Source organism: Opisthorchis viverrini, assembly GCF_000715545.1.
Source record: "Opisthorchis viverrini unplaced genomic scaffold opera_v5_310, whole genome shotgun sequence".
Lineage (NCBI taxonomy): Eukaryota > Metazoa > Platyhelminthes > Trematoda > Opisthorchiida > Opisthorchiidae > Opisthorchis > Opisthorchis viverrini.
The window spans coordinates 396,024-408,922 of record NW_008751966.1 but is presented as its reverse complement, the minus strand read 5'-3'; positions in this window follow the sequence as shown (position 1 = coordinate 408,922).

Here is a 12,899-nt window from a genome sequence, read left to right as displayed (position 1 = left end):
TTGAGGGAAACTCGGGTACGACGCCCCGAGAAGGGAGACACCAGTCGGCTGTCAAAATGTTTTCAATAGCTTTAAGAGTAGTGTATTACTTTTAACCTACCCCCTTTTTGCTGCACTAAAAATTCATCAACTCGGCGTAGTTCAGACGAAATTGTGTTTTTTTAATAAAAATCATTTCCCTTTCTCCCCAAAGTGAACAGTGTAAAAACAAAATACACATTCTAAGTTTGCATTTATCACTACGTGCAAGTTTTGAATCATTTAAGTAATTGGATGATCTGTTATCTTTTAACGGCTATCTTGATAGAAGAAATAACTGAGGTAAAGGGCCGTCTGAACATGAACTGTATGGAAAATCCGATGAATGAACCAGGAGGGGCATATTAGGCATCCCATCGTACAACAGACTCCAGCACTAACTGTTTAGACGGAGATCCCGGACGACAATTTAACTACCCGTTGACGGTCACATTTTGGTACGCCTTCACGTTTCGTATCTCTGGCTTCAATATGTGGACGAAGTCCCAACAGCTACTAGGCTGGTGACTGGAGGCTACCGTTCACGACCAGTCACTTTGAAGTTAACCTACTCTCGGGTGTTTAACTTGAGAAGAGAAAAAATAGGCATACTTCTAGTTGATTAGTTGAAAAACCGTAGAAGCACAAACCCAAATCCTCTAAATAATTTATCTTTGTTAGTAGTATGATAAGCCTCTTTAGCAACACTAGCAAAAGACAGCTTTAGTTAAAAATGGCGGAATGGGAGAGAACAATCCAGTGAAAATATACTTTTGCCCAAATCAATAACGGATATGGTACCCTGATTCGGGTTTTCGGTGGGAGGATTTGTGCCTTTGAAACGTCAAAGAATATTGCATTGATCCATACTCCCTAACTTTGTATGGAAGGTGCAGTCTACAGACTTTAGTTGAGTAATAAACTGATTGATTTGCTTTAACTGAATGCCTGAAAAATACCAAAACTAATTAGGTCAAACTCCCATCGATTCTTTTTATGCCGTTTCATCCAGAAGAGAAGTGAAGGTAATTTCTACCGAAGATCGCACATATGGCTGTGGCTCCGAGGTCGCATAACATGTTACAGGTCACTGAACTAGGCCTCAAACAGATGACGAATCTACATCATCTGGCCCAGCTGCAACATATTAAATGTTACGCCCGTAAATACTGCATACTTCGCGTAAGATAGTCCTACTTAGCAGGATGGTTTCAAGTGCATAGCTGAAAATTTGGCTGTTACTTTTCGGTGCGACTGCTTTCGGCCTGGCTGCTTATCGCAAACTCCGAGAGCCAAACGAGGTGTAGACAACTGACGCAGCGACTGGACTTGGCAGTGCTACGAAGAATGGGTGGATTGTTGGTTTGTTCACCGAATTTGGTAATTTGGTTCCAAACCATAAACAGCGGTGCACTTGGGACAGAACTCTTGCAACTCAGATAGGAGACTCGACAAACAAACCAGGTGAAAACACTGGTTCCTCTAACGCCATAAGAAGACCCCGAAAACGTATGATAATGGTTCATTATGACTTGATTTTATCGTTTGAAGTAGTGAATGTGCTGATCGCGAGTCACCTTGTCTAGAATACTGAACACAGATCACCACCAACAGATACAATGTGATTTTACATGGGCTGCTCTAAAAATCTCTACGAACTTATCCTGAGTTTCTTCAGTCAAAATATTTCACATGGGTAACTGCACCAGAGTTTCCCTCAGTCACAGGATGGACAACGGCTCACAGAAACATAGCGCCTAAGAGAAAGTAGCTAAGCATTTCAAAAAGTTCACCAATGATGGAGTTGTGGGGAAGTAACACATGGATTTTCGCAGCATATGACTGCTGGTTTGACAACATTTAAATTGCAAATCCCCGTCTGTGCACAATTTGAAAAACTTCACTGAATCCTTTCTGTGTTATATATGGTGATAATAATCTGTATTATATATGGTAATATGATAATAATCCTCGAGCTGCAACATCCTCTCAACACCTATGTACCTTGCCACGCAAAGAAGAAATAGGGTTGAGAAGCTGCCGGGTTACACAAGCCCAGAAAAGAGCAGCAGTCGAGATGCCTGGATTGGGTTCGAACCACGAACTTTCCGGTGAGTAAGTTTACGCCTTAACCACTGAGCTATCTCCATCCCTCCATGTGTTGAGGTAAATAGGATCACACATACCTTGAGTATTGCACATGAGGGCAGGTTATTGCATCAGATGTTCAATATTGTCCTTCTAGAGTGATTCTACCTATGGGATTTTTCCAATTTAAAGTGAACCTATGGCTCAATGCAGCGCTCACAATAGTTGCATATATTTTCCCCACAGTCATGCGTACCAGGATTCTTGCACCCTCCCCGATCGAATTCCGAACTCCTGTACTCCCAGGTGTATTCTTAATTGTACACTAGCGGGAGGAAATAAAAGTACAGTGTTAAAATATTTGTTCTTTTAGTCCACCATCGGTGAGGTATCGATGGCAGAACATCAATTCGGAAAAAACATGAGTCCCCTAGTTTGCACACAGTTTGCCACTTTGTCTCAGGATATGAAAGATCATTCACTCAAAGAAGTCACGGTTTCAAAGGGAAGAACTAACGCACCATTTGTGGAATAATTCGTTCAGTTAGATGATACTAAAATGAACTAAATCCGGCTGACATAGTGAATAAGAGAGGAGGATTATTCACCTAAAGCGTCCTTAAGCGTGCAACCGGACACTGTCCACAACTGCTTCGGTATACACCTACTGGTAATCAGATACGATGCTACTTCGCGAGTAGATTTAATCCCCTCCTTTTTTCGGAACCAAATGAATTACACTGATGAATTCCGAATAGCCACAGTTTCCCCTAACGAGTGAACACTCAACTGATGGAAACGAACTCACTTTCACAAAAACGAGTAGAAATGCTGTGTATCCGGCTGATCGATTTTTTGCACAATTTGGGCACTTCTTCCGATAGATCACGTCTAGTACATGCGTCGATGGATTTACCGATGCAGGATTAGTCACCTAGTGTGAATAGTTTTTCCGCTTGTATCGTTATTTCGTAGCGAGTATAATTATTCTAGTTCACATGCGCGTGCCTGTGTTTCATGGTACATTGACCAGGCGAAGAAGTACGGTGATCACTCAGCTGTTGACACGTACGTGGTTCGCAACAGTACCGTGTTCGTAACAGTTCACTTGACAATAGCATCGAAGCCGACGACGACCTGATTGCACGCGACTGCACTGAGGCACTGAAGCGCGTGGTGAACTCTCCAGGCGTGTTTTTTCAGCCGTTTGAATGGTACGCTTGAATCTGCAGCGTTAGAAATGTTTGGCCCTTCGGCTTCAGTCGCTTCCTCGACGAGAATGCTCAGCGGCGCGAGAAAACCGAACTGACGAAGTGAACTGAGGCGTCAGACTAAGCGCAGTCTAGCATAGTTTCTGCGCGTGTTTATCTCGTACCCACAGTGGAAAAATAGGTTGTATGGATGATTTGGTGTTTGGAAGGGGTGGAATAAGCCGGTGTCCAAACCTATTTCCCCCTTGTTATCATCCAGGCACATGAGGCTTCACGCGATTGGTTCAATCTGTTCCAAGCCATGATAATTTGCCCTACTTTTCTCAACTCGGATTGGCTGAGAACCTGCGGCACACAATCGCTCTGCCCCAGTCGATGAAATCCGACTAATTGGATTTCCAAGTAGGAAGAAATCTGCGCACATAACACAGCAATACCGTCCGTCGAGCGGCTTACCGAACAAAATCGTTCCTAAACAAAAATACATTGACGCTGTTAAGGTGTGCCTGTCCAGTTGTTTCTTAAACGTAAAATTGATTTCAAACCATGACAAATCTGAGTCTTTGAGTCATACTTAGTTCGAATAACATCACTCACTCCTCGGTAAGTTAACAGATTATAGCATCACGCAGGCTGATGTCGAATGTGGAAGAAAATAACAGTAAACCTTGGAGCTAGCGGCTCAATCACTTCAGGTCAGTATTTGCTTTTCACCCCAGTATACTCTTGCAAAATGCGCTGCTGCCGGAACATTTACAATCTCCTGTTTTCAGAATCAGTGTATTGCACTGACACTGAACAGACCATCTTAGTTGGGTTAGCAAGTATTTAACTCTGACGTAGTGTCAGTTGGAATATGAGAGATGAGCATTCAAGTCAGCAGCATGTACAAGGTCAAGGACGTTTGCAGCATTCTTCGTGAAAAAAGACTTTTCACTTTAAGGAACAACACCTGGAATGATGGTAAACGACCCCCAGCACAAAGACATTTCCAAATCAGTCAGTTCGTGGTTATTTAGGGCGAATAATTTGCATCATCGTGTGTCGTTAGAACACTGTAACGTCTGTAGATGGCCGGAGCAGTCACTCGGCTACCAAACTCCAGATTTTCCAACAACCTATCGAGCTCAGTAATCAACCACAAGTAAGTCCTTGTCGAAAACCCACAAATATGGTTTTCACTAACTGATGGTCACCGGTAGCATGCATCTTTTAAATAATTGGAAATTTCAACTCATTTATTCACCCGAGAATTCGAGGGGCTGTGATTGGCTCAGCCTCAAGCGAGTTCACTAATTTTCTTCGAAGTGAGGCCGCTTTCTTCGACGTTTCTCCTGAAAAATTTACTCCTCCCCCACCCACAGCAATGAAGTTGTATGCTCGAGTAAAAGCTTTTTCTGTAAACTTATAGCATTATTTTCTAAATATTATAATATTATGTGTATTACTTTTAGACAGATCCCCTATATGAAACATCCACATAGAATTTTGCCCTTTGTGATTAAACAAGGATAAAAATTGAGGAGTAGTTGTTTCGGTCATCTTACCCACCTGGGGTTCGTATGCATCACGTCATATGGAAAGGGATCGGGATCTCTAATCTACAGTCGCTGGTAGCTGATCAGTGAAAGTTTAAAGTCCGTTACTATTCAACACCAAATATATGCTCTGATGTGGACACTAAAACCCGCGCCCGAAGTTATTTAGTCAGACGGTCGATTTATTGCGGGATGAGCAGTACCCTCTACGAGCAGCAGACGGTTACCACACTAGAAGATTCCCCCTACAAATGACTAGGAAACACTGCATCATTCGAGTAGCACTCAAAATGAAGGGGGACCAACCAACCTCCGAGTCGTTGTACGTTTGATCTGCAGACTTGAGCTGTCGGGTGACTGGAAAGGACTAGGTTTCTGAAGAAGACTTGGGGCAAGTGTCAACTGTCACTTCCTATCTGAGAGCAGCTCATATCAATTTTAAACCTGGACGTGATTTAAAAGCGCTCATTCTGATGATGCGTCTGCAGTGCTAAATGTCTTTTGCCGAAAGAACCAGGGTTAGAACTGTGTGGCAGACCGATTGAAAGATTATGCGCTGAACGTTATAAATCACTCAGATATGTTGCTTAGTTCAGAACAGGGAATAACAAGTAATACACAATAAAAAAAAACAAAATTAAACGAAGACTGGCATGAGAACAGCGGTTCTATCATGAAACTTCTTCTAACTGAGACCTGAAAGTATTGTTCTCACGATTTCTTTCGATTCATTTCTTATCTTCGGTTCACTTTTCCACCAAGCCATATCCCGTTGTAACTAGTATTGATTGCCACGTAATGGTCTTTCTTCAAGTGAGGGAGTACTGTGATAGAAAACCCGTCTGCTTCATTGACACAAAGGAAATGTACATAGGATTACTGCCTCTTAAAGAGGAACTATTAAGCTCATATGCAGTTCGCGGGTCTTGGAATGTTAAAGCAAAGTCTATTAGACTATCAGAATTTTTCAGGCATATGATGTGCTTTCGGGCATGGCCGCCCAATTTGTGAAAAAGTTAACCCAATGCACTCAGTTTCATACCAGTTCGGTTTTCACGGGAGACCGAACTGAACGTCTTGTTGTTCTTTGATGTCCTTCTTGTGGGCTCTTATGGTCAGATCAGTAAGGAAAACTGGAAGTTTTCCTGAATGAAGTCGTCCTGACATCCGTTGAGTTTTTTACTCAGATAGAAACTCCCGTCCAACAAGGACTAAAGCGTTCTTACTGTGCTATCACGGGACAGAGTATTTAATAAACACGCAGCACACTATTCACAAGATTGTTGAAAACTCTCCAACAGCTCACGACCCGTTTCGCCCTTCGACTTCAATCTCGCGCATCCCCCGAGTTCACTCAACTTTTTGTTCTACTTGAATCCAAATTGCGTTAAATCTGCTAAATATTCTCACTTGTATAGCGATTAAACTGTTATTGGAGACTCAAATAAATCCCAGTTCAATCTCTCGTTTATGATATTTCTCGAATGAATAAACTGCAAAAAGGCCGCCTCGTGTTTCATTTGGTAGGACGTTCCAGATATTTTTCGTGATGGAAATTATTAATGCGGTTGCTGAAAACTCTTCGGCAGAACATGAAAGGTTTCGATTCAGCTGGAAATCCGATGAGTCTCCCGTGAAAATCAAATAGGTGTATAGAGAGAGTATTCGACCAACTCAGTACAAGTTGTGTTCAAGTAGAACCTAAGAACTCGAGGATCGTGTCTCCTTGGTGAGCCCCATGAAGGGTGAAGGGGATCATCGACTGCCGAAAAGTCTTCTGCAACCCTACGAGCAGTTTCTTCTAGGTGACCAATTCAGTTTTTCAGGTCAGCCATGCGAAAATTTACAGGTATTTTGTACTCACTCACCTGGTTAAAAACAGCGATCTTGAGTGATCAAGTCAGGAGAAACGGGGTGTTTTTAACTTCAAAGATAAAGTGAAGATCTTTTTGTTCAGGGCACCGCAGAACTACTCTGAAATCATGTGCGGTTATAAATATAGGGAATATACTACTTTCAAAAATTAGCAAAACTACAAAACCTTTCACTTGATGCCTCCTAAAGTTGTGCTTTCGTAGTTCATATACGTTTCAATTCATGCAACTCTGGATCGCATTCATGGAGATGGAGTAGATTGTACAGTTTTTAATTTCGCGCAAGTTCAACTTTCTTATAGGCGCTTCTTGCGGATAGAGACTGCCCAACTATTCTGCAGAATGAACTGACAAAAATTTAGGATCGGTCATCAAGTTCAAGGTATTATTTATTATTTATCATTTATCATTTATTAGTCCAAGGTAATTACTTTGAAGGGGCGAGCGTGGAACAAAATCAAGTTGTTGAAAATTTAGATTAGGCTCAACTAGTTTCAATCACGATTGTGCATTCCATTCGAACCTATGAAGACAAGCTATTACAGACAGAAGACACGTTATTATTTCTGGTACGTTCGAACAGGAAAATGTCACACTTACTTCGAAACTAGTTTATAAAAGAAACTGCCTCCTCACAGATGATTTTCTTTACATGATAAATCTGGGGAGGACTAGTCAAATAGCCCAACTTTGGAAGGTGCACAATAGGTGACTGTTTAGGACCACGGAAATGAGATGCGGAAAGCAATGGGACCTCGTGGAGAAACCATGTAACAAGGGCCCTAGAGGCCCTTCTCGTTAATCATCTCTTGCGGAAGAATCAGATTTATAAAGGAATCAACCACACAGAATAGTTATTATTACAAAAAGCAATTACACTTATACATCCCACAGTGTACATAAATTACTGAACTACATGTTTTGTTTTGAGACTCACCCGGTTGTTACCCAGTACTGGAAATTTCGATCATCTCCCGAACAAAGGAGCTCTCCGTTAAAGTTGGCCCATTGACCTGGTCCCGTCAGTGTACCTCTAAGAAGTGGGAACCACTTTACCGATAAAAAACATTATCTGAAAGGACTTTCATGACATCCTATAGAGCCAGTTGAGGCGGTCACTTATGGAGCACGAAGAAACATTAGAATAAATTTCATACTGCTTACCTCCAGCAACATGTTCCCACGCGCAGATGAGTAATTCTCTGCCTGTTTGAATTGTTAAGTGTTTCACAGTTTCATAAGCGCCCTTGCTATAGCGACAATTCATTTATTGCCCTATCTTTCAAATGTTTGAATGGTATAAATCCCACTGACATCACTTTCTCCATTTCCAAATTTCAAATCCTTCATTCAAGATGGCCGAAAACATCCTACTGAGCACTACAGCTTGTAAAATAAGCACTCTCGTTCGGACTTACGGACTGCTATTTCTTGCCACAACTGCAGCTGTGCAAACGCTCTGCCACAACCCGATTCAACGGTAAAGTACAGTTCGCGATTTAATTTACAACCTTCCAGTGGTGGGTATTTAACAGGGTTGGCCCATTTCGTACATTATGTTGTGTGTACGAAATCTAACCCCCACCACCGAAAAACATACCGCCATAAGATCAAGCATGTTTACTCGACGTAACGGACTGTTCACAAGTTTGCTCAAAATTCTAAGAGAGATTGCTGCCGTGTGAGTGCTGATAAATACACTCGTTTAAAAAGAACCATCGTGTTAGCGTCCAATTCAAATGGACCTCACGTTTATGGTATTCTTCGGGCTTTGGATGTGTGACTTCGAAATCAACGGAAATAAACTGAACCGGATCAGTCGCAATGCATGAAGATATTCTGTTCCTTATGAGAGTAAGGAATGTTGTAGACATGTAGATCATTCGCAGAAGCTATCAACCCGTGAAGATTTCTAGACAACCACGGAACAGAGGGTGACATGAGACCACAAAATGTAGGTTTATTCAGTGATTCGCTTCCTCCTCACACTTCCTAATTCGCCCTTACTTCTTGTATGCGTTCAAAAGAGGGCACTAGCAGAACATACGCAGCGAAATATGTTATCTTCAGTTGTAAAAGTCCTAAACAGAACCCACCTCTGAATAGCACATCAAACACGGGTTGGTTTAAGGGGCCTTTGAGGATTAGTTTCTCCAGCAGAAGGTCCAGTACCCCTTTTTGCAGTAGTGGTCTAACTTGCAATCGGAGTTAAAAAATAGTGTTTGGCCAGAATTGTGGACTTACATTGGCTTATGAATATCAGCCTGAAGGTTGCTGTTATAAATCTGAGGCCAAACGCGAGGACTATTAAGGCGAATCTACACATGTTCAGGAACTACAATCTCCGGATTCAGTGTTATTGTTGATGAACGTAGATATTTTGTACGGTGAGGCATTAGCATGGTCTGAGTGTTATTCACAAGCTACCTAATGTCGGCTTTCTGCTGGACGAATAAATAAATATAAGTGATTACAAATACTCACAAAACTGATTAGATCACAGCTCTATGTTCTTCTCGACTTTGCTCTATTCTCCTTCTCTTTGCAGCACCCATTGCCATAAAATTGAAGGCTGTTGGCTCATTTGAATAACGTTCGGGTAACAAACGAGTTACCTTTTACTTACCCACATACTTTTTTCATTGCTGACTAGTTTCAGTGCCTGCCTTAATACATATCATGAATCTACTTGTGTTAGATATGACTTATTCTACCTGTATGCGGCAAATCTTGTTGGAAGAGACCAAGACGAGGATTCCCCCAAATTTTCCACAGTTGACGTTGCCTACTTCAATCTCTCACTGACGGGAAGGACGCATTAGTTGTCCCCAATGTTTGGCTACTTCTCCGTTAGTCGGGATATAAAGAAGTGAACAACATGACAACACGACGTCAGATTGTGTCCTAATCACCACACAACAATCTAAGCTGACCAATTCCATCATTTTCTTTTCAGTGCTCTCTTCCGCCTGATGACGTCCAGTTGTTGTTCAGTTTCGTCAACATTTTGATTATTTTGTCGACCGGTTCACATAAAACCAGGGTAGGTGGTGAAGTGGGCATTCACCTGCACAGGTGGATTCGAAATGAAGAGTGGAGAAACTGATGTCAGTTTTAAAATAACATTTCTTGTACACTGTTTCATTCAACTGGTTCTGCTGGGATATAAAAGTTCAAAGAATGTGGGTGCTGGAAAAGCCCGGCACGAGATGATACATGGAAAATGGAGGATGACCACGATATTCAACTTAAAACTATTTGATAAACTTCACAACCGAAAACATTGTATAGATATAATATACTACTCATAAGGGTTCTGACAAACTTCGACGTTGTTAGTATTGTGTTGCGTCTGTACAATGGAGTGTGACACTGGCAAATTGTATCAAATGAAATCTGCAACACTCCGTTGAAGAAAAACATCTTAGACGAAAGATGAAGCTGGGATTCAGTTGGGTCTTTCGTGAAAACTAAATTGGCACTCAACTGAGAGTTTTTCGACAAGAACACTGCGGTTCAGTAAACAGTAAAGTCTGAACTGAATGGACGGAATGAGGCACGAAGCACACAAGCGAGTATAAATTGAGAGCCATGACTTTACATTACTTCAAAACTAAGAAAGTCAAGTGTCTTCTTAACCCTCCCACAACCAAATTTGTCTAGTTCAGCGTCCGAAATATTTTCGAATCTTGTCGCACTGTCGAGCAGTAACTAACTTGGTATGAACCAGTCATGTGGATTAATGATTGCTACTTGTTGCTCGGTCATTCGAGCACGAAACCCAAAACAAAATGATTGGAAGCAAAATCGGTGTGGGACGTGAGGGACCAACCGATAGTCTGCGTCAAATTAGTCACGGTTGAGTGCCATGAGCCTGGGATAATTGGCGGACATATGGACGCTATTTCCGTTGGTCACAGGTCTATTGGGACAAAGTCGCGGAGATTACGCAACTTTATTGTTCCAGGTGAGCAGATGATCAAAACAAGAAGACAGAGTGTCTTGGGAGGATGTGCGTCAATTTAATGGACAAGTTGGAAAGTTTGGTCCCACGGCAAAATCTGTTCAAATAAGAAAGCAATGCATTAAGTCTCCGGTAATCAGGAGACTTATCCTTATTCTGTGAACCAAATTTAAGCGATTCCGCAGTTGTACAACTGCAGGATTTTTGTACTCAAGCTGTTGAACAATGCACAACAAAACTAGATTTGTTGTCAAAAGACGTAGCTAGCAACAAACAACTCGGGACTATGAACTTCCCGGCTGATATTAAAAAACTCCACCGAGCCCCTTCCCCACAAAAGGGAAAATTACAGTGGTTGAGAAACTCGATATACTATTCCTGGGTCGATACTAATGACTTGAACTAATTCAATTCAACCGGTAATGGCAGAACAGATGAACAGTTTGACCCCGCCTCCGGACACACGACTTTACCATGTTATCTTTTAGTACTCTTATTGCACCATTTGGCTAATTGTGGGGCGGTTTTACGCAAATTTACGAGCTCGAGTGCTGTCCGCATTAGTACTCCTTACCAAAAAGTCCATCTGATGACGGTTACTATGGAACGTCGAAGTTAACAAATTTTACAACTCGTCCACTGCTAATGCTAGCCTACTAGGGCGTCCCAGTAGAATAATCACTGGGTAGAATAAGCAGTGGGCTAACTGCACGGCAATTTGTGTCTGTATTCTGTAATCCGACTTCACATTTGCCAAAAGTCCTGAAGGGTTTCTAGCGCTGTTCCGTTCTTGTATGTCATTTAAAAAATATGAATGTGTGAATCTGATGGGAGAACAGAGTGGTGAGCAGAACGATGAACTTGCGCACTCGGCCAACCGGACACTATTGATGTCCCTTCGAACGTGGACGAAACGTTTACATGCTGGTTGTCAAACTCGCTGAAAATATCTACGCCACTTGACCAACTCCCACATTCAAAATTTATTCTAAACAGCCTATGATCACAGATGATCTTGTTTTACCTGGTCTACAAAGGAGAGGATGTATACGAATTTCTGCGTCTATTTACCATAATTTGCTAGTAACGCACAACACTTAGAGGTTTAATGTTAGGTAGGGAAACAAATGGAAAGAAATGGTGAAAACATGCAAACACTGCAGTGTTCAAAAATCGATGTTCAAGGTCATGTGGATTGCAGTGAATTGCATGATCCAAAGCAGATGATGGCAGAACCATTTGTGGCAACTTTTCGAGGTCAAACTAGCAAATACCAATGCTCCGGTAAAAAAAAACGAGAACTGGCGGTCAGTTTTCCAGACATGCGGTTTGCTTACTGGCAACTCCTCTGAAAAAGCTCTTGGATGAAGTCGATTTGTCTGAATGATTTTACGACATTAATGACCAGATGCGCTTACATATTTTTAGGAACTCTAAGCGCCGCCCATCCAATGCTGGCCGAATTGACAGAGCAGAAAATGAACACGCCAAAAGTATCAAGTCTTTGTGTGCAACTACCCGGTTTCGTTGAGCAAATCCTGTGATTCTTCAATCAACAGGCTTGATTGTACAACCCAACCCAATGTGGCAGGCACTGCCTTTTGGGAGGCATTCTTCCTCTGCCTACTGTCTCTCTCTGTCCTTCAAAGTGAAAGTCTTCGTTTGTTTGTGGACGGTCTCACTGTCTTCCTCTGAATTACGTTTTGGAGTTTCTTCACACCAATAATTTTCTCATCTACACAAACAAACATTGCTTATCTGTACCAGTTTGCTCATGCACACATGTGGCTAAGATTTTATTAAATATGTCAACAGCAGAATAGAGAGAGAGAGATTCATGCTCTTGTTTACAGAGACGTACACAGCTAAACAACTCACTACCTCCCTGATCCAATCAACGAATAGGCAATTACAGTTGATCCGCCATCGTCGCCGCACATCCTCTCAAAAGATAATAAGCTTTTCCTAAATGTCGCTTCGAAAACAGGCACACAAACACAGACAACCACATGCCTGTTAGTGTTGTTGTATTAATGATCCTCGCGGTTCCGGAGGAAAATTGGCCAGCGCCTATTGAGAACTGAAAAATTCACCTCAGGCCAAGAGAGATGAGGACAGTTGTGTTGCTCGTCCAAGTGTTAACGCACCTTCTGTCCCTCCACAGATTCATGGGTCACTTTCCCTTGTGCTTGCGCGACTAGACGGG